The sequence below is a fragment of the Octopus sinensis genome, linkage group LG9 (assembly GCF_006345805.1).
Source record: "Octopus sinensis linkage group LG9, ASM634580v1, whole genome shotgun sequence".
In the NCBI taxonomy this organism is placed as follows: domain Eukaryota; kingdom Metazoa; phylum Mollusca; class Cephalopoda; order Octopoda; family Octopodidae; genus Octopus; species Octopus sinensis.
This window is the reverse complement of record NC_043005.1, coordinates 74,847,043-74,872,443: the sequence shown is the minus strand read 5'-3', so window position 1 is coordinate 74,872,443 and position 25,401 is coordinate 74,847,043. Positions and strand designations below refer to the sequence as shown.

The 25,401-nt window shown below is 38.0% G+C and overlaps 1 protein-coding gene across 2 annotated transcripts in view; it reads right to left on the bottom strand.

Annotated features, from left to right (window-relative positions):
- Window positions 1-24,561, bottom strand: part of LOC115215821 (chitinase-3-like protein 1) — a 93,867-nt gene extending 69,306 nt beyond the window's left edge. Inside the window, exon 1 of one of the 2 annotated variants that reach the window (XM_036506036.1) lies at window positions 23,514-24,561. The gene's annotated coding sequence lies outside the window, so the exon portion shown is untranslated. Of the gene's footprint in view, window positions 1-854; window positions 1,078-23,513 lie in introns of those variants that run through there. The other variant, XM_029785138.2, reaches the window with a different exon arrangement.
- Between the last annotated feature and the right edge of the window lie 840 nt (window positions 24,562-25,401).

Sequence of the window (25,401 nt, the reverse complement as noted above, 5' to 3'; positions counted from 1 at the left end):
ATCATCGCAGCAAAATCCATCTTTTCTACTGTAGGCACAAAGCCTGAAATTTGGTCGAAGGGGCAAGTCGATTACATCGATCCCAGTGAAAAATTGGTATTTATTTCATCGACCCCGAAAAGGATGAAAGACAAAGTTGACCGCGGCGGAAATTGAACTCAGAACGTAATGAGTCGGATGAAATACTGCCAAGCTATTTGTCCGGTATGCTAACGATTCTGCCATCTCACCGACTAAATCCAAGCGAAAATAATCCTTTCTACTATAGGCACACAAGGTCTGAAATTTTGAGGCTAGGAGCCCCAATTACGTCGATCCCAGTACTTTCTAGGTACTTATTTCATCGAACCCGAAACAGACCCGTCACCAGCTTTGGTAACCTGGGAGTGCTTCAGAATATTCTGCGTGAGCACTAATTTTTGTAAAATGTATTTTTGTAAACCGTATTTTCTAAATCATTTGGATAGTGAGGAGTTAGTACCGTCCAGTGGACCCTCTTAGCGAGGGTATATTCCGAAAGGATGAAAGGTAAAGTCGACCTCGGCGGATTTCGAACTCAAAACGTAAAGACGGACGAAATGCCGCTTTAACGATTCTACAGCTCGTCGCCTTGATCCAAACAAAAATAATAATATTTATTTTATTTAACAACGGAGTGTAGAACATGAATACTTTATAATATTATTATAAGATACATAAGATAGAACGTAAATGTACAGTAGATGTATCAAAAATTAAAGTAAACAAACTTTTTAAGACCGCGGTATGATGCTTTAAACACGGTAGAAATAGCAGCCAAATCTTTGTCAAAGCCCATACATAACAATACGTAAATATAAACAACCAAGGCTTACCTCTAGATATTAGTCACATTATATTTCGTTCGGTAGGACATTATTTATCACATTGTGATTTCCAACGAAGAAGCGAGCGATTGAAACGGAAGAAATTGCTAGGTGAGAATGTCAACGAAACAGATTTAGTGAGAAAACGCAAGCGGCGACTGTGATCCGTATTTCATGTGTCAAAATATGCGCCCGAGTAAATAGGTTAGCTACTCCGACCGCAATGAATCGTGCTTACCTGGCAGTCAGCAGTCACCAGACCGGAATGTCTGTGTGTGTTTCCCATAGGATAAAGCGTGAATGTACGCGTATGAGTTAAATGCGTGCGTGTGCGTGTATACATATAATACATACATATAATACATACATATGTGTGCGTGTGTTTGTGCGTGTGTGTGGCGGACGTAAGGCAAACCACCCGTTATCGGCGTAACCCTAACCCTAACCCTTAACCCTAAACACCGGGTGTGCGTATTCTTTACCCTCGCACACACACACACACACACACACACACACACACACACACACACACATACACACACGCACACATATATGCTCTTTGCTCTTTTACTTGTTTCAGTCATTTGACTGCGGCCATGCTGGAGCACCGCCTTTAGTCGATCGAGCAAACCGATCCCAGGACTTATTCTTTGTAGAAAAGTACTTATTCTATCGGTCAGTTTTGCCGAACCGCTAAGTTACGGGGACGTAAACACACCAGCATCGGTTATCAAGCGATGTTGAGGGGGCAAACAGAGACACACAAACACATACACACACACACACATATATATATATATATACATAAATACGACGGGCTTCTTTCAGTTTCCGTCTACCAAATCCACTCACGAGGCTATAGTAGAAGACACTTGCCCAAGGTGCCACGCAGAGGGACTGAACCCGGAACCGTGTGGTTCATAAGCAAGCTACTTACCACTCAGCCACTCCTACGCTTATGATTATATATATATATATATATATATATATAATATACTTTATTAAAAAGCAGCAAAAGTATCGCAAAAACTGTTACTCAGAGTTTCACGTTCCCGTTCGTCGGACTGCTTTTTAATAAAGCATATTACTCTACCTCTGGTATTCGGGTACTATTTTTTCCACCTTATTTCGCATTTATGTGCTTACTCGGAAGTGTGTGTGTGTGGTGTGTGTGTGTGTGTGTGCGTGTGTGTGTGTGTGCGTGTGTGTGTGTGTGTGTGTGTGTGTGTGTGTGTACATACATACACACACACGTGTATACAGGCACACGCGCGTGTATGGAACATGGATGTATATATTTTCATTTGTTCTCGAGCCCAATGATTAATAAGGCCAGTTATTCTATTTTCATGACGTATGAGTGACCGAAATAAAAGCATTTCGTTCAGTTGAAGGCTTTACGGCCAGTAATTTAATGGGGGGTGGGTCAAGTCACTTACACTGACCCCCCCCCACGGGTAACTTATTTTATCGACCCTGAAGGGGTCAAAGGCAAAGTTGACCTTAGCGGGATTTGAACTCAAAACGCGATGAGCTAGAAGAAATGCCCGCTAAGCATTTTGTCAGCTCACCGTCTTACACACACACACACACACACACACACACACACACACACACACCTACACGCATACATCTGCATACATGCGTACTAACAACTACAAATATATATAGATAGATACATGCGTATATGCATAAACGCAAGCATTCATGAATGTACATATATATATGTTTATGTATAGATATAGATATATGCTATACAACAAACTATGGAAGCACTCCGTCGGTTACGACGACGAGGGTTCCGGTTGATCCGAATCAACGGAACAGCCTGCTCGTGAAATTAACGTGTAAGTGGCTGAGCACTCCACAGACACGTGTACCCTTAACGTAGTTCTCGGGGATATTCAGCGTAACACAGAGAGTGACAAGGCCGGCCCTTTGAAATACAGGTACAACAGAAACAGGAAGTAAGAGTGAAAGAAAGTTGTGGTGAAAGAGTACAGCAGGGATCACCACCATCCTCTGCCGGAGCCTCGTGGAGCTTTAGGTGTTTTCGCTCAATAAACACTCACAACGCCCGGTCTGGGAATTGAAACCGCGATCCTATGACCGCGAGTCCGCTGCCCTAACCATTGGCCATTGCGCCTCCACACAACAAACTATACCATATATAGAAAGTGAGCAGAACGAGAGAGATGTACATGCGTAAAATAGCCCATTTTATTACCTTAACATTCCTTGCATGAAAGTAGGAAGATGCCCATATATGATATCCCAAGTCTCTTCTTCAAGAAATTCCTACAGATGAGGATGGGTATTCTTTGTAAAGGAGTAGAAACCCGAGGAATGGAGGCTTACACTGTCACTCTCATTGCACTGTGCAACAAGAAATTATCATGACGACCAGGGTGTAAAACCATTAAAACGTTTCCTTTTACGCATTTCCCAAGCTCGCCTCGACCTTGAAGACTACTCAGTCAGATCTATCAAGTATGTCTAGAAGTATATCAACAAAAGTAGTGACCTGGGAATATTTAGGCTGAGGAGTGAAGAAATTAGACATGATGAGGTAGTCAGCTTTCAGAGAGGTCGTTACATCAGCAACAATGAGGTTATGTGGGAGATTCAGAACTAGTGCTATGCATCTGGAGGTCCGTTTGGGGAGTGGCTAAAGAGTTTTCTTTAGAGAAACAACGCTACAGCGAATACAGTTTCCACTTAGAACCAAATAAACGACATTCTTTAAAATGTGAGATCCTGATGCGTCTGTCCGAAACTTCTAATATGAAGTGCCCAGAGAAGGGGATAAACATTTCAGCCAAGAATAAATATGAGTGCAACAGTCCCTGGCCACACATTTACCAGGTCCAATGAAGTGGTAGTTCGTATTCATGCTTCATTGAGTGTTTTTACCGCTGACAATTCTTGTGCTATATTTGTGGCTCAACCGTATATCAGTTATTGGATATGTCTGTGCAAATTACTTGCCAGAGAAGATGCAGACACAGATTCTGAAAGTAAGATGAGAAGCGTCTTTGTTATCCACCATCTGTACCTATCTACCGTCCAATTCTCAGAAACTTTAATATAATCACCAAGACAAAACCACTCAAAAATAATTTTATATGGGTTTTAAAACAGAAAAGGTGTAGTTATGTAGTTACAAGTAAAATGACAATTATAAAAAAGAGAATGCAAAAGAAATATATAAACCGGTTTTATTAACTGAATTACCTTAACGAGGGGGCGATTTGTGAGCTCGTACTGCGGATTTCCGCGCGTACTTCAAGACAAAAATTCGCACGAGCCTCGGCTCGTACAATGGTGCATTCGTACTGCAAGGTTCTACTGTGTGCATGTGTGTGTATGCACTGGGATCGATGTAATCGACTTAATCCGTTTGTCTGTCCTTGTTTGTCCCCTCTGTGTTTAGCCCCTTGTGGGTAGTAAAGAAATATATATATATATATATATATATATATATATATATATATATATATATATATAGATATATATATATATATATATATATATATATAATAGATATTAGGGAATAAATCCAAACTTACAGGGAAAAATCAGATTTAGGATTGAATCCAATTTTATAGTAAAATATTATATTATCATGGATGCCGAAGCAATCATTTATGATTACGTTTCTCCCGAAGATTTAAAGATATTTAAACCACCTGATGAATGACTGTAACTCGAAAATTTAAAGAAATTAACAGCCATGAAACGATCGTAGTGTTATATTAATTATATTTTTTAAATAATTTTGTTATATATTTAAGTAATATAAATTAAATAATCTTATGTATTGGCTTAAGTTTTTCATCGTATGATTTGCCTAATAGTGGTTTTATCTCTAATTTAATATAATACATATATATATATATAGGCACATGTGTGGCTATGTAGTAAGCAGCTTGCTTCCCAACCACATGGTTCCGGGTTCTGTATCACTGCGTGGCACCGATAAAAGCCTTGTGAGTGGATTTGGTAGACGGAAACTGAAAGAATCCTGTCATATGTATGTATGTCTTTGTCCTCCCTCCACCACTTGACAACCGGTTTTGGTGTGTTTATGTCCCTATAACCTAGCGGTTCGACAAAGGCGATCGATAGAATAAGTACCAAGCTTACAAAATGTACCGGGGTCGATACATTCGACTATAAATTCTTCAAGGCGACACCCCAGCATGGCCGCAATCTAATGACTGAAAAAGTAAAAGATATATATATATATATATATACATATATATATATATATTATATATATATATATATATAGTGGAGGTGCGTGGCGTAGTGGTTAGGATGTCAGCATCATGATCGTTGTGTTCTTAAGCAAAGAACTTCATTTCACGTTGCTCCAGTCCACTCAGCTGGCAAAAATGAGTAACGCTGTGATGGACTGGCGTCTCCTCCAGCTGGGGAACACATATGCCATTGAAACCGGGAAACCGGGTCCATGAGCCTGGCTAGGCTTTAAAAGGGCGCATTTAATATTTATTATATATATATATATATATATATATATATCCACTTTGCTTCTTGTTCCTCTTCTTTGGGCAAATTTTGAAAACTACTGGTGTCTAAAATGAAGCATGTGTTTTTCAAAAGCACCTAAATTCATACAAAGCCATCTGCTCTAGATGTAAATCTATAATTGATTAAAAACACGATTTAATTCGTGTGTCTTTTGTTAACTATACAAAGTATAATAAAACCCAAAGGTAGAAAACAGATTGAGATTAAGATATGGAAAATTACCTTTGGAAATAGCATCGGAATCTGTAGAATGAATTAGTGTATTACAAAGAGAATAATTAGAAAATAAATTATATGTTGCTTTGTTCTGGATGGGGTGCTGAGCTCCCCTGTTCGAAAATATAAGGACACAGATATTGTGTCATATAGCTAGCTGAAAACGACGTTTCCTGGGACTAAACAACAATAACATTCGTCCCATTCACGACTGCCACATTATGTTGGCAAATAGTCTTTACTTTAAAGTACTGTTGCTAAATATCTCTCTTTGAAAGATTTAGAAATAATAATGTTTCTGTTTATTAGATCAGTGTCTGCGTGTCACTTTGAAAATTATATATTTTCGAACGGGAATTCAGCAGCGCCGTCTAGCCGAGCAGCTTTGTGCTGATAAAGAGCAATAACCCAGAAACCTATCCACAGATGTTGCTTTGTGCTGGATGGGGGTGCTGAGCTCCCCTGTCCGAAAATATAAGGGCACAGATATTGTGTCGTATAGCCAGCTGGAAACGACGTTTCCTGGGGCTAAACAACAGTAACATTCGTCCCACCCAGGACTGCCACATTATGTTGGCAAATAGCCTTTACTTTAATGTACTGTTGCTGAATATCTCTCTTTGAGAGGTTTAGAAATAATAATATTTCTATCTATATGATTATTGTTGGGGCTGCTATCTAGCCCTAGGTCAGTATGGACTGCGACCATACTGGGGCATCGTCTTGAAGGATTTAGTATTCGTTTGTTTGCTTTAAGTCTTGTACCTATTTCATCAGTTTCTTTTGCTGAAATGGTAAGATATGAGGACGTAAGTAAACTTACACCGGCTGCCAAATTGCACACACGCATATACGACGGGCTTCCATTCAGATTCATTCAGTTTCCGTCTACCAAATTTACTCACAAGGCATTGGTCAGCCCATAGTTTTTGTAGAATACACTTGCCTAAGACCGCGCAGTGAGATAGAACCCGAATTCAAGAAGAAGTAAAGCAAACTTGTTAACGACACAGCCATGTCTGTGTTTCTGATAAAAGTCGAAGGCCAAAAAACTTTTTTAAAAAGATTAAGATTTGGAGAATTACTTTCGGAAAGAGTATCAGAACTTATTGACTGAAATAATGTATGAAGTGAATAATTACAGAGTAAATCGATTGCAGCAAATATTCACTCAAATATTTGAGTGAAGATTGTCAACTTCACTCAAATATTTACTTGCAATATAGTGTCAAACTTTTTCGTCGCTCGACCTGTTCACTGACAAAAGTTTTACTTGGCCGTAGTTTTCGATCAACGAAAATTTTGATATCATATAATAAATTAATATTGGGTTGTCCGTAAAGTTCGTGCCGATTTATAGTAGCTTCCCTTTCGACTTATTTTAGAACGTGGTTGAGTCCATAAAATAGGATTTGACTACACCTCCATTTAGATTATAGTTTAAGCTATCTTTTCGTGGAAGAAGGTTTATGTTCCTATAACCTGTGTTAATTCTGTAACCCTTTAAAATGGAAGATAAGAAAGTTCATTTTTGGCACTTGATGCTCTGGGGACCAAACAAAAATTGCTGCAGCTCGGCTGGGATGTGTTACCCCACCCTCCATAAAATCAAATAGAGATATTCATATGGTAGGAAGTGTACTTGAGCTTTGGCTACATGGGCAACGACTCCAGCCATGTTTACACTTATTGGACCTCGTCAACGGAACTTGGTTCACTCAATGGTTGCCAAAGACTCAGAACGATTAATACAAATCGTTTTCTTTGTGTAAAGAACGTACGCTGCTTAGGCGTTTTACTTGAAGCTAAATCGTTTTTAAGTACGATACTGCTAAAAACGAGAGGAAAGGCTTGTCCACTCCCTGTCATTCTTGTTTTGTTAATGTTAATGTTTACTTTCGTTTCTGTTTGTTGTCACACTGACTCACTCATACTTCTGCATTCACAAACTCACTCTCTCACACACATACACACACAGAATCTCTCCTTCCTTGTCTTATTAGCCTTATCTACCCCCTCTCTCTCTCTCTCTCACTTTCTGCCACCAACATTTGTTTACAGAAGTAAAGAAAAACAGACCAAAAGGAAAGAAAACAAAGAAAGGAAGTAGGAACGAGATAGAGAGAAAGAGAAGAGAGAAACTGAGCAAATAGGAAAAAGGATGGAAGGTGGGGGAAAGAATGGATGAAACTGTGTTATTTTTAATCATTATTCTTATTGTTTAGAGCCAGTTCAGTCCTGGCCGAGTAGACAGACGATCAAAGGCATTCCAGCTGTAGCAATCCTGCCTCGTTTTATTTATTTATTTTTATATCAGAATTATAGTGCAAATAGGATCGCATTAACCGGTGTACTTTTTCTAGGAAGGCGGTGTATGATTTGAGGGAGATTTAGCTGTCATGGATCTAGTCGATTTGGCTGCCAGCATCAATTCTGTTCGAATTAATTTCATATTCAGTGTAATGATACACTTTTATTGGCTAATGAATGATGTGAAAATCATTTTCCCTGTAAATCATGGGATCTTTTCGGTTTGAACGGCAGTTTTTTCTAGCGGTGTCATATGAAATTGTCACCCATAATTATGACCCTATTATCGATCTTTTGTATTTCAATGGGATCTTTTCATTTTGAAGGCCAGATTTTCCTAGTTAACTAAAAAATTTGAAACTTCGTATACTGGTAGAATGTGTCAAAAGAAAACATTATTGTAAACAAAATTGAAAACAAAATTGTTTAGAAGAGAAAGTATCAGGATAGCTCCAGCAACAGTGACAGGTTCTAAACCACTGTTATCTGTGAAATTTTTGCAAAAGTGGAAATGATATGGTAAGCAACATCAGATAAAACTATACTTCCTTTTTTAAAAAAACAACACGAAAATAACAGTAATAACAAACTGTAGTACATCAAAAAATTAAAGACAGAGATATTTTTGAATATTTTTTTAAAAATCGAAATATATTAATAGAAAACAAAATCATAGATTATATTCAAAAAATTAAGGCGATCTTTTGTTTTGCCGTCATATTGGGTAAAATATAAATGAAAATGAAACCAACAAAAATGGTGAATGGCATAAAAGGAACTTGACTACCCTGAATGACCAAAACGAAAAGGTTAATGTAAAGAAGTAGGATATTATTATAGATTTCTTTTTCTAATCTATAAAATGAAGAAGGCGAACGTTGATACAAGTTGGATTTTTTATGTAAAAAGGGATCTAAAAGGGGCTGGAAGAGGATTAAAATTTACAGGAGGGGGTAACTTGAGGTGAGAAATTGATTGGGAGACTTTTGGGGCGCTACAGTGATTGCTTTGCTGTGAAAACAGGGATTTTATTGATTTTTGGGGACACTTGGGGGTCTAGATTGGACACCTTTTGCCCGATTTCAATCAAATTTTCAACATGGTAAAGTGGAAGCGGATTTGTAATTTAAGCGCGGAAAATGGGTTCGAAATTTTGAAAATTAAGGCAAGATTTTTGAAGTTGAAAAAATTTTTCATTTTTACGTATTTTTGCCTTTTATTTTTGATTGTTTATAGTTTCCATTTTTTCTGAAAGAAATTTACAGCTGCATGTAGCCTGTGTTTAGAGCTTTCGTTTGCATGGTCAATCGTCGAAAAATTCCCAAAATAAGTACTAAATTTAACAAAGAAACCCTTTTTTTCCTTATTTTTAATCGCTCAAATAGTGGCACGTACAAAAGGCAAGTGTGCTTTCCGTTGTTACTGTCTGATATTTATAACTGATCTTTCAAAATATTTTCTTTCTCAACTTAATCAAGATCTTTTGCTTTTTATAAATGGGCGAGAGAGAGATAGAGAAATATAGAGAGTAAGAGAAAGCGAGGGAGAGTCCGAGAGAAAAGAAGAGTAAGAGAGTGAGAAAGTGAGAGAGAAAGGAGAGGCGATAAGAAACAGAAAGGAATCAACAGAAAGTAACAACCACACCCTCACCCGCGCGTAGAGCAGGTTACCTTAAGCTAGTTTACATATCATTTTTCAACGGCATCATTTTGTTAACTTATTAAAGTAGAATTGGAAGAAAATAAGACAGTATAAATCAAGATAATCCAGTTAGTTTTTGTACATTCCCCATTGCTGTTGGTTTCAATTTATTGAATCTAGTGGCAGTGAAACATCAGTTATTACTACTACAGACGCCGTTTCTCTTACATGCCCCTAAATCAAAACGAACTCTTCATAACATATCTTCATTGTAAGAACCCCCTCTCACCAACCAAACAACTCTTTCCCGAAAAATTTTAGGATTTGAGGAAGGGATGAAAAACATGTTTTAAATATTTTTGCACAATCAGGTGCAGGAGTGGCTGTGTGGTAAGTAGCTTGCTTTTCAACCACATGGTTCCGGGTTCGTTACCACTGAGTGGCACCTTGGGCAAGTGTCTTCTACTATAGCCTCGGGCCGACCAAAGCCTTGTGAGTGGATTTTGTAGAGGGAAACTGAAAGAAGCCCGTCGTATATATGTATATATATATGTATGTGTGTATGTGTTTGTGTGTCTGTGTTTGTCCCCCACAATATCGCTTGACAACCGATGGTGGTGTGTTTACGTCCCCGTAACTTAGCGGTTCGGCAAAAGAGACCGATAGATTAAATAATAGGCTTCCAGAAAATAAGTCCTGGGGTCGATTTGCTCGACTAAAGGCGGTGCTCCAGCATGGCCACAGTCAAATCACTGAAACAAGTAAAAGAGTAAAAGAGTAATCATGCAAGATTCTACAGTGTGTAGAACGCAAATTCGCAAAAAAATTGTGAAAATACCAAAAAATAAGAAAAGTTATGACTTGACAAATGGTAGGTTAGGGTTAAATGGTGGACTTCGATCAGAACTCCGCCAAATATTGAAGAAGTATTTTTCTGGGACGGAATAGCTGTCTGACGCTTCGTTATTTTATTGTATTCCACATTCTGAAACACATTGAAGTCGCATTAAAAAAATAAAAAATCTTTCTACTTTATCTCTCTATCGTATCGCTCACAAAATTTAGATCTTTTCGGTTTGAACGGCAGTTTTTAACATAATTTCTAGGTAACTAAAACATTTTAAACTTCGTATACTCGTAGAATGTGTTTATAAAACATCTTTTTCTCTTGGCTTTATTGAGAAAATTCTATAGTTTGTAAGATATTTGTTGTTTTTTTTCCTTCAATTTTTGCTATTTCAGCCAATCAATGACGTCTATTGAGTTAAAAAGCATTCTGTGCCGTATGAATATGTCCCTCGTTTAAGAAACAGATTGGGTTCATTTACATTTGTGAAGAAAAAAGATACCCTTCCCCCACCCCTAACCCTAACCCTAAAAGAGGTTGAAATGCAATAGATCGATTCTAGGGTCATAATTATGGGTGACAATTTCATATGACACGGCTAGAAAAAACTGCCGTTCAAACCGAAAAGATCCCCAAATTTTGTTTTTGTTTTATTTTCGTTTATGTGAAATTGTAAAAAAAAATTCAAGAGATTTGACTGTTATTTCTAGCATGTGGAGAGACCTTCTAGACTTAACTTGAAGCGCTGGTCGAAAATCACCTAACAAAAATTCTGGGGTTGATACATTCGACTAGAAATTCTTCAAAGCGGTGCCCCATCATTACTGCAGTCTAATGATTTAACAGGTATAAAGGGGAAAAAAAAAACAAACGAAAAACGAAATATATCATAGAGGTGATTTTGACCTGGCTTAAAAAAAGTTCTGGGTTCCATACAGTCGTCTAAAAATTCTTCGAGATGGTGCCCCAGCATGGCCACAGTCTAATAACGGCAACAAGTAAAAGGGACACAAAAATTCTGGGGGCGATACGTTCAACTAAAAATCTTCAAGGCGGTACCCCAGCATGGCCACAGACTAATGACTGAAACAAGTAAAAGGAGGGAAAAAACGAAAAATAACCGAAAAATATAACCGAGGGGGTTTTGTTCGCTTTTATACTTTAACTATGGGGGTTTTGTCCGAGGAGGTTTTGTTCTAGGTAGAGGTTTGTCCTACACTTGGGCAGAGGACTTGCTCCGTTACCCGGTGTTTGATTTTTTAAAATATGTAATTTGTAATGTGCTATTTTGTTTTTGGATAAATCTGTTAACTGTGTGCTATAAGTTCGCCGTTTCGGCGATCTTTCGTTTGTAGTAGCACGTTTCCGTCGATGATTTCCGTAAAAAACTATTATTTTTTTACATATGGGCTTGCGGGAACATTTGAAGTAATGAGAGCGAAAGAGACTAAGAGGAAGCGATTTTATGACGAGGGAATTTCTTTTGAAGTTAACGAAGCACATATACACATACACCGAGTAAAAAATTACACTGAATCGGCCATACATACATGCATACACACATACACATACTTACACACACACACACACACATACATTCAGACATACATATACACATACACCGAGTAAAAAATTACCCTAAGTTTCTTTTGAGAAATATTTAATTTGTAATGTGCTGTTTATCGCATTAAATGCATACTGAATGCTTAAAACTACAAAATACATGTTCTTTACTCGATTTTTCGTCATTGACGTGGTTGTGAAGTGTGCTAAAAATAGCAGATAAATAGACTTTAAATCGCGCACCCCAACTATTTTCTTCTCTCTTTTTTTGCATAATCGTATAAAGACCCACGTGTAGAATAATTTTTCTCAAAACTTCAAAATTTTTTTTTACTTAATTGAGAGGGGTTATATGTCGTGCGTAATTCATTTGTTTATGGTTTCATATAAAAACACGAGTGCTATTTTCATGATGTTGACAAAATGGGAAGTCACGCACAAAGTGACAGCTTCCAAATTCTGTTTCCTGACTGGCTGAAAATGATCACAATTTAAACTTCTATAACTATTTTTTTTTTTTTTTTTTTTTTTTGAAAAAAGTGAAATAACTTCAGCAATTCAGGTCGGAAATCTACATTGATTCACCAAATTGGATCTTTTCTGTTTGAACGGCAGTTTTTTCTAGCGGTGTCATATGAAATTGTCGCCCATAATTATGTTCCTAGTATCGATCTATTGCATTTCAATCTGTTTTAGGGTTAGGGTTAGCGTTAGGAGTGGGGGAAGGGTATCTTTTTTTCTTCACAAATGTAAATAAACCCAATCTGTTTCTTAAACGAGGGACATATTCATACGGCACAGAATGTTTTCACCTCAATAGACGTCATTGATTGGTTGAAATTGCAGAAATTGAAGAAAAAAACAACAAATATGTTATAAACTATAGAATTTTCTCAATAAGGCAAGAGAAAAAGATGTTTTATAAACACATTCTACCAGTATACGAAGTTTAAGAGCGTTTGGTTACGTGGAAATTATTTTTAAAAACTGCCGTTCAAACCGAAAAGATCCACCAAATTTTAAAATTTTCAATAAACTTAATTTTTGGAATCTTGGCAGCCAAACAGAAAAATCCAATTAGCGGGGGGAATTCATACGATTAAAATAAGTACCCGTTATGCGCTGGGGTGTCCCCTCTTTGTTTATCTAGCAATAAATAAATATGTGCGTGTGCACCCCTTTATTTGGAAACGGTCAGTTTGAGATCATCATTGGTCAGTCGCATTGAACTGGAGACAATAACACAGGAATTGAACTAGAGACAATAAAACTTATTTTTCCGTCTATTTCTCAATATACACCCACAAGCAATGCGGTGCCAAGCACTGGCTCTAATGGATTCTGATCTTAACTGATTGGAAATGTTATCGTGTACATTGTTTTTTAAAGATGAGCTTCACACACACAACAAACACACACATACTTTTAGGGACTGGTGTCGTTAAAGTAGAATTCGCTTTTCTTTAGCTTTTTTTTTTACTTTATAAACTGTTGTCGCTAAAGTGGAGAAAATCTTTGGTTATTTATCATTAAAGAGAATCCAGATCTTTGGAAGATAGCCTCTTCATGCAAGATTGCTGGGAAGTGAAGGGGCCCCCTGTATCGAGTGCACCATATCCCTCGTAGAAAGGAGCTCTCAATTTAAGGGGGGCCCATTGTCGATGGGGGCCCGGGGCATTTACACATTTGGCACCCCCATAAATCTGGCCCTGATCATATCACCATCTTCGTTTTCCAACAAGATCTTGCACTTGTGTTAGGCATGATGTGTCGCATATTCTGTTTCATCATCGCTGTCCTGAGTTTATCAGCTGTCGTGCCACTATTGTCCTCCATCAGGATCCGTAGTATTGAGCGCCTTCATTCTCCCAGGAGTCGGTGCCTATGTGATTGATGACTAGGCTGGCCGATAACTAAAGGTGTCGTAGACTACCCAGTAATTTGCAATAGTTTTTCTGCTAAGGCGGCGAGCTGACAGAAACGTTAGCACGCCGGGCGAAATGCTTAGCAGTATTTCGTCTGCCGCTACGTTCTGAGTTCAAATTCCGCCGAGGTCGACTTTGCCTTTCATCCTTTCGGGGTCGATAAATTAAGTACCAGTGAAACACTGAGGTCGATATAATCAACTTAATCCCTTTGTCTGTCCTTGTTTGTCCCCTCTGTGTTTAGCCCCTTGTGGGTAGTAAAGAAATATATTTTGTTAGTCAAGTGGGATGAGGTCGCCATAGAGTTGCTCTTTGGTCATTTTCAGAATCTAGCCAGCTTTTAGGGTTGATTTTTAGGTGAAACGAAAAAAGTTGGACAGAGTTCAGTATCACTGGTTATTAAATAAGTTGTCCGTCTTGATTTCAAATTTTGTATCTCACCAGTCTTAACTTTTGCCTTCCATCGCTTCCAGACTAAATAAAGTACCAGTAACTTTATTCAGTCGGGTATATATTCTGCATTTACAACGATATATTATTAGCAATTGGGAATTGAAACGGTGTCTTAGTCCTGTTTTGCCGAAGCTTACTTCTGGTAGCATTTGCAGCACAAAGAATATCGTATTGTTGCAATGTTGAACATTTAGAAATGAGTAACATCGGTGAGTATTGTTGAGTAATCTGAGACGACGGTGATACGGTTTCACTTCTCAGTTCAAGAGATGCTATTTACCTTTACTTCCTTGACTTTCTTTCATTCGTAAAATATAGCGCGTCCAGAAGAAAACAAAATATTGTCTTAACAAAGTTCATAGGTGTTGTAGCGTCACAAGAAGCCAGCGCCATATTGGATGAGATCTTGCGGCAGCTATTGCCATCTCCGAGATTGCAGCGAGACCTCACCTGCATTCATTTGCCATGCACGAGATCACAACAAGGCTCGCGATGGAAAACTATATAAAGGAAAAAACCAGATTCAAATCTCTCTCTTTTTGGCGCTACTTTGTGAACACCACCACTGGCTGAAGCTTTCTGCATGTGTATCTCCAGAGGCAATGTGCCCGCACTAACGGAGCTACTACACAATGCACACAGCTTAAGATGGTAGCTGAGAGCTGCACACTACATCTATCCTGTGAATCCTGTAAATAAACCAGTTGTAAATAGCATTTGTACTTGAAGTCTTCTCTCTTCGCCTGCTGAAAGCCTGAACTACATGAAGAACAAAACAGATGATGGAAGAAGGCGATATTCTTCCGATACCGTAAACCTTGCTTTCTATTATAGGGTAAGGCGCCGAAGTAAATAATTCCCGAATTCTTCAATCGGAATCGACTTTGATGCCACTTTTTTATGTCAATACTTGAACTGTAACAGGAACAAGTTCTCAGAAAGACTAGATTATAGTTAGGTCGGCGCTATTTCACCTCATTTAATCTTCTATTGTTCTCAGTAAATGTATGAATGTCACGATATTTCATTTCCAGCTTCCTTATACCAAGTCAAACGATAACTTCTCTGCCAGAAGATCCTGAAAACTGGTATTCGATTCTTGTTTATATATATATATATATATATATATAATGATTTCCACTTATTTACTTATTTACTTTTTCAAAAATATTTCCGTTGCGCCTTTGCAACCTTTTCAATGGTCGTTGACACTGAAAAACGAAATATGCGTTTGTCTCCAGTTTCCATTACTCTTATGTTCTCCAAAATACGTCTCGCTTCTCCTCGGAATTATCACCCATGCAAGCGTGGTCACATCTATCCTGTGAATCCTGTAAATAAACCAGTTGTAAATAGCATTTGTAAATATGCGTTTGTCTCCAGTTTCCATTACTCTTATGTTCTCCAAAATACGTCTCGCTTCTCCTCGGAATTATCACCCATGCAAGCGTGGTCACATCTATCCTGTGAATCCTGTAAATAAACCAGTTGTAAATAGCATTTGTACTTGAAGTCTTCTCTCTTCGCCTGCTGAAAGCCTGAACTACATGAAGAACAAAACAGATGATGGAAGAAGGCGATATTCTTCCGATACCGTAAACCTTGCTTTCTATTATAGGGTAAGGCGCCGAAGTAAATAATTCCCGAATTCTTCAATCGGAATCGACTTTGATGCCACTTTTTTATGTCAATACTTGAACTGTAACAGGAACAAGTTCTCAGAAAGACTAGATTATAGTTAGGTCGGCGCTATTTCACCTCATTTAATCTTCTATTGTTCTCAGTAAATGTATGAATGTCACGATATTTCATTTCCAGCTTCCTTATACCAAGTCAAACGATAACTTCTCTGCCAGAAGATCCTGAAAACTGGTATTCGATTCTTGTTTATATATATATATATATATATATAATGATTTCCACTTATTTACTTATTTACTTTTTCAAAAATATTTCCGTTGCGCCTTTGCAACCTTTTCAATGGTCGTTGACACTGAAAAACGAAATATGCGTTTGTCTCCAGTTTCCATTACTCTTATGTTCTCCAAAATACGTCTCGCTTCTCCTCGGAATTATCACCCATGCAAGCGTGGTCACTAATTTCCGAGGCACTTATGTGGCATTTGGCTACTCTGGTAGCTGTTTCTATGGATCTTTCCTTGTAAATTAAACACATGTGTGTGTGTGGTGTGTGTGTGTCTGTCTGTCTGTGAGTGCGTGCGTGTATATATATATATATATATATATATATATATATATATATATATATATATATATATATATATATATATATATATATATATGTATATATATATATATATATGTATGTATGTATGTATATGTATATGTGTATATAGATAGATAGGTATGTATGTATGTATGTATGTATGTATGTAGTATGTATGTATGTATGTATGTATGTATGTATGTATGTAGGTAGGTAGGTAGATAGGTAGGTAGGTAGGTAGGTAGGTAGGTAGGTAGGTAGGTAGGTTGCAGATAGGAAAGCATATCGTTTAATCAGAGGAGGAGAGGCAGCATACATGTTTCTTATTTCAGGGGCCCTGAGACAAGAAGAAAGAAAGGAGAAATTTGCCCCCTGACCAGGTACCTGAACCGAATATTTGCAATAGAGTAGATTTCCAAGGTCCAGGTGATTGTGATGTTAAACTGGGCGACGTATTAACTCTACTATCTTAATTAAGAACCATTATACTCCATTCACGTTTATGACCTTCAGAAGAAAATGAATAGCTTGAACAACATTCACTGTCATTTACTCTCTCTTAAATGTGTAGCATGATAACCTAAGTACAATTATTTAAATTTTGAGTTAAAATCCTTACTTTCCTCAATCTACCACTGATAAAATAAATACAAGTCAAGTACTTATGTCGTTTTTCCTCCGCCAAAATTTCTGGATCATGATCAAGTTTACCGTTCATTCTTCCTGAATCCATATAATAAAATACCAACCGACTAACTCTCTCTCCCCTCAGAATTACTAGGCTATGCCTACATTAAGAAATCATATTTTGGTATTCTCTCAACGCTATTATCTTTGTGTGGTTCCTCGAAATGCAAACTTCAGTCATCTCTCTATATATTAAACTGAGAATGTGTGTGTGTGTCTGTTTGTCTGTGTGTTTCCCTAAAACTTGAGAACTACACAACCAATTTCATTCAAATTTTACACATGCCTTACTTAGGGTCCGGGGAGTGTCATCGGCAAAATTTTTAAAAAACTTTTTGCCTAGGGTGAGCCCACAGCAATATCATATCTTCTAAAACTTGAGAACTACACAACCAATTCCATTCAAATTTTACATATGCCTTACTTAGGGTCTATGTAGTTTCATGGGCAAAAAAAATGTTCAACTTCTTGCCTAGAGCGAGCCCATAGCAATATCATATCTTCTCCACTATTTCAGTATTACGTGTTAAAAGTGAAACAAAAACATTTCTCTATTTTATGTCAGATACTTTCACTTTAACAATAAACATTAGAGATAATAATAACAATTGAATTATATGTAGTAAGTAATAATTAAAATCAAACTAAAGTATAATATAATCGTAACATAAAAAAAGTAAAAATAGCAATTGGTATAAAATTGCATCAATGACTTGAACTTGAATAAGTGGTTTCACATGAATGGGAATAAATTAAAAATAAAAAATAGCGTGCAGAAATGGAATAGTCCAGATGGAGCTGTGCACATACCGTTTACCACGGCTTTTACATTAGATTATCTGCTAATTAGCTAGCATTAAGTATCTATATGAAGTTTGGCTGTATGTAATGTCTGTTTTCTCGAACAGCCGCTTCTACTGAGTACTGCTGTTGATTGATTTCTTATACATAAAGGACTATAGCTTCAACTGCGTACTGCTTTTTGATTCACCGTAAGGTTTGTTATCATTATTACTGTTTAACTATTGTTATCACGTTTGTTGGTTCCTCGTAAGGGAAAAGTTGTTGTGTTGCATTTGTTAAATAATTGTAAACTGTAACCCTCCCCCTTTGGGAGAAGGAGTTTTAGTTATTGTTTAAAAATTGAATTGTGTCCCTGTTTGGGGAAATTGACAATATTTTCGCCGTTTACACGGAAGCATTTTTGTTAGAATGCCTTTGATAGAAGAAAGTCCAAAAATGGATTTCGCTGCAGCCATCGGTGGGCGCGAACTCATTAAAATTAAATTGGAAGAAATACAAACCTATTTCAGATTGATCACCGACAAAGACGGTGAATCACCAAACGAAATAAAAAATTAAATTAAAGAAAAGACTATTGTCTGTAAAGTATACAATGTAGAGAAAAAAAAATTGAACACTTGGAGGAAAGCACCATCAAAAAGTGTCTTGGTGCGACTATGAAAGATATCTAACCAGAGGCGGTAAATTCGCCACAATAGAAGCAAGGTCCGAGTCACCGGAGCGTGCAAGGGAATACTCGACTCGAACCTTGCAAAGTGGAAATATTTTATTTTTACCTTTATATCTGGGACGTAGGACGTCCCGGATAAAAATTAAAAATGTCCACCACCACCCTCAGCAGTAGAGGTAGGCTGGATTGTAGCCACGCTTCTATACAAGAGGGAGGACAAGATACAATTGATCGAAATTGCAAGAGACGGGCCTACAGTTCCAGTCTGTTATATATTTTGAGTATTGTTATCACTAGCGATATCAAGATATAACTTTGTATTTTGTATTTTATGTGTAGATGTATATATATATAGATGTACATGTAATATGTACACATATATATATATACACATATATACATGCGCTACCACTATGACCCGGCAACGACGGGTCATAATGCTAGTACTGTATATCCATCTAGTTTGAGGCCAACATTTGTTTCTTGCTCTTTCTCTCAAACGGAAGACATGAGGGCTACCAAACATATTTAAAGGCATAGTCAGGGTTTTGATTGAAGGGATTCTCAATTAGTAAAATGGTAAAATTAATCTATCAACAGTGTAATTAGTGAAAAGCAATAAATGTTAAATAATAATTACAAGATGCGTTCCACAACTTTTAAAACTTTTTCAGAACAGAGATTTATTAATTTCAAAGAAGTATAAAACTCTAAACTCTTTCAATGTCGGAACCTCTGACTTCAATGCACTTGTTATTATTTTTTGTTTGCGCCTTTTTAAAGCCTAGCCAGGCTCATGGGCCCGGTTTCCCGGTTTCAGTGGTGTATGTTCCCCAGCTGGACGGGGCGCCAGTTCATCGCAGCGCTACTCATTTTTGCCAGCTGAGTGGACTGGAGCAACGTGAAATGAAGTGTTTTGCTCAAGAACACAACGCGTCGCCCAGCCCAAGAATCGAAACCACAATCTTACGATCATGATGCTGACACCCTAACCACTAAGCCACGCGCCTCCACTTAAATGCGCTCTTTTAAAGCCTAGCCAAGCTCACGGGCCCGGTTTCCCGGTTTCAATGGCCTATGTGTTCCCCAGCTGGACGGGACACCAGTCCATCGCAACGTTACTCATTTTTGCCAGCTGAGTGGACTGGAGCAACGTGAAATGAAGTGTTTTGCTCAAGAACACAACGCGTCGCCCGGCCCAGGAATCGAAACCACAATCTTATGATCATGATGCTAACACCCTAATCACTAAGCCACGCGCCTCCACACTTATTGTACTCCAACTATTTTGTGAAAGCCCCATAGAAGTCCTCCAAAGTGAAGGTGCCCAGAACTCTTGCCATAGATTCCCTCATCTTCTCAGTGTGTTCAAAATGATTGCTCCTGAGTTTCTCCTTCTGCTTAGGGAACAACCAAACGTCAGGAGGAGCAAGAAGTAGATTGTAGAGTGAGGGATATTTTTCATGCCCATCTCTGTCCAATGGCTGGTTACCAGGATGGAATTGTGTACTGATGCATTGTATTGTGCAGGTGCCACCAACACAAGTAGAAGAACCAAGGCCTTTTGTGACAAAATCCCTTCTAGAACTCTCTCAAAACCTCCACAAAGTTCTCTTTGTTGACCGTCCGGCCAAAAGGACCCTAGTGGATGTAGATTATTCCCTTGCTGTCAGAAAAGGGGATCATAATGAACTTTCCGGTACACTTGCTTTACCTGGCCTTCTTGGATATGAGGGAGCCAGGCTACGGCCAATGTTTGTCATTGGGTGCCATGGGAACAAACATTTGCATAAATTTTGCGCGTGTTCAGATCTTCGTGAATAATTATGCGTACAGTTGCCACACCGATTCCAAACTGTGTGCTTATTGTCTTTATAGATACACTAACTGGGCCCCGTGCCTTCAAAAATGACGGCTAATTGTAGTATTTAGCAATATTGGGTGAGAGGACTAGTCGATTACATCGACCTCACTGTTCAACTGATACTTATTTTATCGACTCACAAAGGATGAAAAGCAAAGTCGACCCCGGCGGCATTTTAACGGGAAATGCCGTTAAACATTTTGTCCGGCGCGGTAACGATTCTGCCAGCTCACCGCCTGAATAATAATAATAACAACAACAACCACAACTAATAATAATAATAATAATAATAATAATAATAATAACAATAATAATAATGGTTTGTAATTTTAGCAAAAGACCAGGAATATTGATGGGGTGCAGATTAAACCGAAACCATTGACTCCAGAACTGTTTAGTTTATCGAACGAGGAGGGATGAAGATAAAGTTGTCTCCGGCGGAATTTGAACTCGGAACGCGAAGAGTTGGAAGAACGCTCTAACTATTCTAACCCTCAAAAAGCAAATAATAATAATAATAATAGAGGACAGTACAAGAAGATACAGCGTAGGATTCTTTCTCTTTTACTTTTTTACTTGTTTCAGTCATTTGACTGTGGCCATGCTGGAGCACCGCCTTTAGTCGAGCAAATCGACACCTGGACTTATTCTTTGTAAGCCTAGTACTTATTCTATCGATCTATTTTGCCGAACCGCTAAGTTACGGGGATGTAAACACACCAGCATCGGTTGTCAAGTGATGTTGGGGGGACAAACACAGACACACAAACATATACACACACACATATATATATACATATACATATATACGACGGGCTTCTTTCAGTTTCCGTCAACCAAATCCACTCACAAGGCTTTGGTCGGCCCGAGGCTATATTAGAAGACACCTGCCCAAGGTGCCACGCAATGGGACTGAACCTGGAACCATGTGGTTGGTAAGCAAGCTACTTACCACACAGCCACTGCTGCGCCTTTTTCTATTCTTGCACGCTGTAAAAAGGAACAGTCGTTTTAAATTCTTTGTAACCTTCAGAATTTTCTCAAATTTTCTACACTGATGACATAATTTTCTATGCTGATAACGAAAATCACATTCATATTTTTATTTTTCTAGAAATTAATAATAAAAATATAACTTTAGTCAATCTGTAACGTCCATGGTCGACGTACCAAAAGTCATAACTGCTTGTTACCATGGGAACAACCTTAACATTATGTGACACAACATGTGCGTGTATGTGTGAACATGTGCGAGGAATAGACTGAGAGAGAGAGAGAGAGCTTGTGTGTGTATGTGTATGTGCGTGTGTGTGTGTGTGTGTGTGTGTGTGTGCGTGCGCGTGCGAGTTTTTATGTGGAATTGGCAGATTGTGTGTATGCATGCGCGCGCGTGTGTGTGTCCATGTAAATTTGTACGCATGTGTGAGCATGTAGATTTTGCTTACTTTCCACACTCGAGTATCTTGTGTTATATAATGAGGTTAAAGCAATCGCTGTTAAGGTAATGTTCTTTCCTAAGGTGGCGAGCTGTCAGAAACGTTAGCACGCCGGGCGAAATGCGTAGCCGTATTTCGTCTGCCGTTACGTTCTGAGTTCAAATTCCGCCGAGGTCGACTTTGCCTTTCATCCTTTCGGGGTCGATAAATTAAGTACCAGTGAAACACTGGGATTGATATAATCGACTTAATTCGTTTGTCTGTCCTTGTTTGTCCTCTCTGTGTTTAGCCCCTTGTGGGTAGTAAAGAAATAGGTAATATTCTTTCTTTGCTATATTCTCACGTTAACGATTCTGCAACCGGACGAAATGCTCAGTAGTATTTCTTCCAGCTCTTTATGCCCTGAGTTGAAATCCTACCGATGTCGATTTTGCTGTTCATCCTTTTGGGGATGAAATGAGTACCAGTTGAGCACTGAAGTCGATGTAATCGATTAGCCCCATCCCTTAAAATTTCAGCCCTAGTGCCCATAGTAGAAAGATTAACGATAATGATGATAATTATCATAATAAAAGCATGGACAGTTTCAAACATAATTGAGATTGTAAGAATAATTTGTAGATGCCAGCTTGAGAATACTGGTGTAGTGTTCACTAAAAGTTGTTTGACCCTTCTCGAGGCGCGCCTGGCTCATAAGGGCCGGTTTGCCGGTTTCCTTGGCGTATAGGTTCCCCAACTGGACGGGACGCCGGTGAGCTGCAAGATGCAGGAGGAAAGAGTGAGAGAAAGTTCTGGCGAAACAGTCAGCAGAAGTTCGCCATTACCTTCTGCCGGAGCCGCGTGAACCTTAGGTGTTTTGCTCATAAACACACACATCGCCCGGTCTGAGATTCGAACCCGCGATCCGATGCTCTAACCACGTTCACTAAAATAATTCATGCTAATTAAATAATTATATATGCTTGGCTATTTTGACTATTTTCTCCATTGAATTCAAGAACTTACTCGATTTAACTCTCAAATAACAAACATGTTATTTTAAGCGTCGTTAGTGACCGAATTTTGAGTGGAGTTCATCTAGAGACCAACTGCACGAAAATAAAAATTCTATCTTAATAGTTTGATCAGAAGAGTTTTATTTATTTAATCATTTATGTATTTTTATTTATTTAGTCCGGTTATTTAGTTATGGAAGCTGACTATTTTTATTTGCAACACCTTATCTAGTCACAACGTTGGCCGACAGAAGAAATTGTTAAATCGCTGGCTTTAAAACACCCATGTTTGGTAGCCATCCAATAGGGATGCGAAAGGTCGTGTCTCGGAAATTCTTGTCTTGTTGACAACCACCACACCTATATCTAGTGATCCTTTGCTTCCAAGACGATTCCAGCTTATGTGCATTTCTACTGCTCGTCATGGGTAAAAATGATGGTGTATGAAAGTGGGGAAAATTAGAAAGATCACTTACTTTAATTCTTTAAGTCTTTAAGACAGACGCTCCATCCTTCCAGTTAGTCGTAGGCGTTGCCAACAGTAAATTTTATATATCCTTTTCTTTATAGTTCTTCGAAAATTTCCCATTCCGTTGTGATATTTGGTTTTAGTTTGTTGTTGCTTGTACTGGCAACAAATATGACTGTTCTCCAATCCCCATTTCAATACTTGTAAGACCCTTTTGCTTTTGTGATAATATAAGTTTCTGAGACGAAACGATCGTATGTCCCCGCATTCTGCATAATATTATCATTGAAGGTGCCAACTGCATCTTTATTCCTTACATCTTCCAGATCTTGCTTTATAACTTGAGCCATCTTCTGACCATGTTATAGAATGGGCTGATTACAATGACTTTGGTAAATCCTTTGTATTTTGAGCACAAACGATGGTCGACAGTGGCGTGACGTGGAGCATGTGAAGTGTGCCGACCGTGTTTGCTATAGCCGAACGTATGTTACGTTTAAGAAAGTGGGCGTCCGGTTTGGCTACTGCAAAAGGCGATCAAAACCTTCGCTATACCTCAAGCTAGGAGCCAGGATGTAGTCTAAAGAAGAAATTAAATGCCGTGCTTTTATCTGAGTCTATTATCCTATTGTGGCAGTACAGATTCTTAAGAGCATTCGAATATGTCTAAATCATAATCAAGAAAATTCATTGAAAGTAAACATCACGTACAATCCATTTGGTTGCCTTCGGAGTTAAGATACCATCAAACATCAGCTTCGATGTTACTGTTATCATGTCTAAGTCAGCAAATACTTTCTATTTTGTTGGTGAATGCTCGATCAGAGTAACAAACTCCGTATTGTTTCTCATCACGTCAGACACTGTCTAGCATTGCATCGTAGTTCATTTCATGTTCAAACTTGAAGAATGTGTTTGCCAATGGGTGGCTAAAATCTTCGGTTTAAAGTTCTCCCAAGCGCTTAGCCACTTCAGATTATTTTTCCCTCGAGCATGTTGCCTGATTAATGAAAACCTACTCCACTCCTCTACATTTGCACACTTATGAACACATCTGTATCTGAAAATATTGAGGAAGATCATGTGGCTAGCAAGCAATAAAAAAATCTGGGCCACTAAGCACTTGTCGACTCGAACGATTGCATAAAGTAAGTTGTTCATTGATGAATGCATCAGTATATTCATCAATAAAAATTGTGAACTATTTAATTCATCAAATAAATCTCTCATAATGAGATCAAAATTTAGAAAAACAAAACTTGCTATTTATATCGTATGTGTTAAACGAACCCTTAAAATCGTTATCGTCTTTTTCACTCAATCGAAGTAGGTTATACAAGTTCATGACTTTTCAACATTGCGTGCTTACTTCATTTCAACAAAAGAGGAGCGAATAGATTTTACAAAGCATGTACAATTTATTCGCATATTTTTGTTGTTTTTTATTGTTACTTTATTCAGTAATTCTGTAGCATTGTTACATTTAGGAATTACTAGCAGTATCGCCCGGCGTTGCTCGGGTTTGTAAGGGAAAAAACTATATAAGCATTTTTAGAGAGTTATAGCCAAAAAATAGCAAATAAATGCATTAAAAATGGAAAAAAATTATGGTAAATTTTTTTTTAAATCGTTGACTCATCGTAGACGCGCGCTAATACCCAGAAGGGCTCGATATGAATCACGACTATAAGATACCCGCTTTTGGTTAAACTGCACCGCAAAATGTGGGAGTAGTTAGGAATCTAAATCGTAGGAGACAGACACACAACTTCACTTTTATATATAAAGATATCTGCCAGTTCAAAAGCAGCGCGCTAACATTCATAGAAAATAACAAAACATGTAATATATTACCTTGCTATCAATTAAACATGGAAGCTATTTTAGACTAAGAA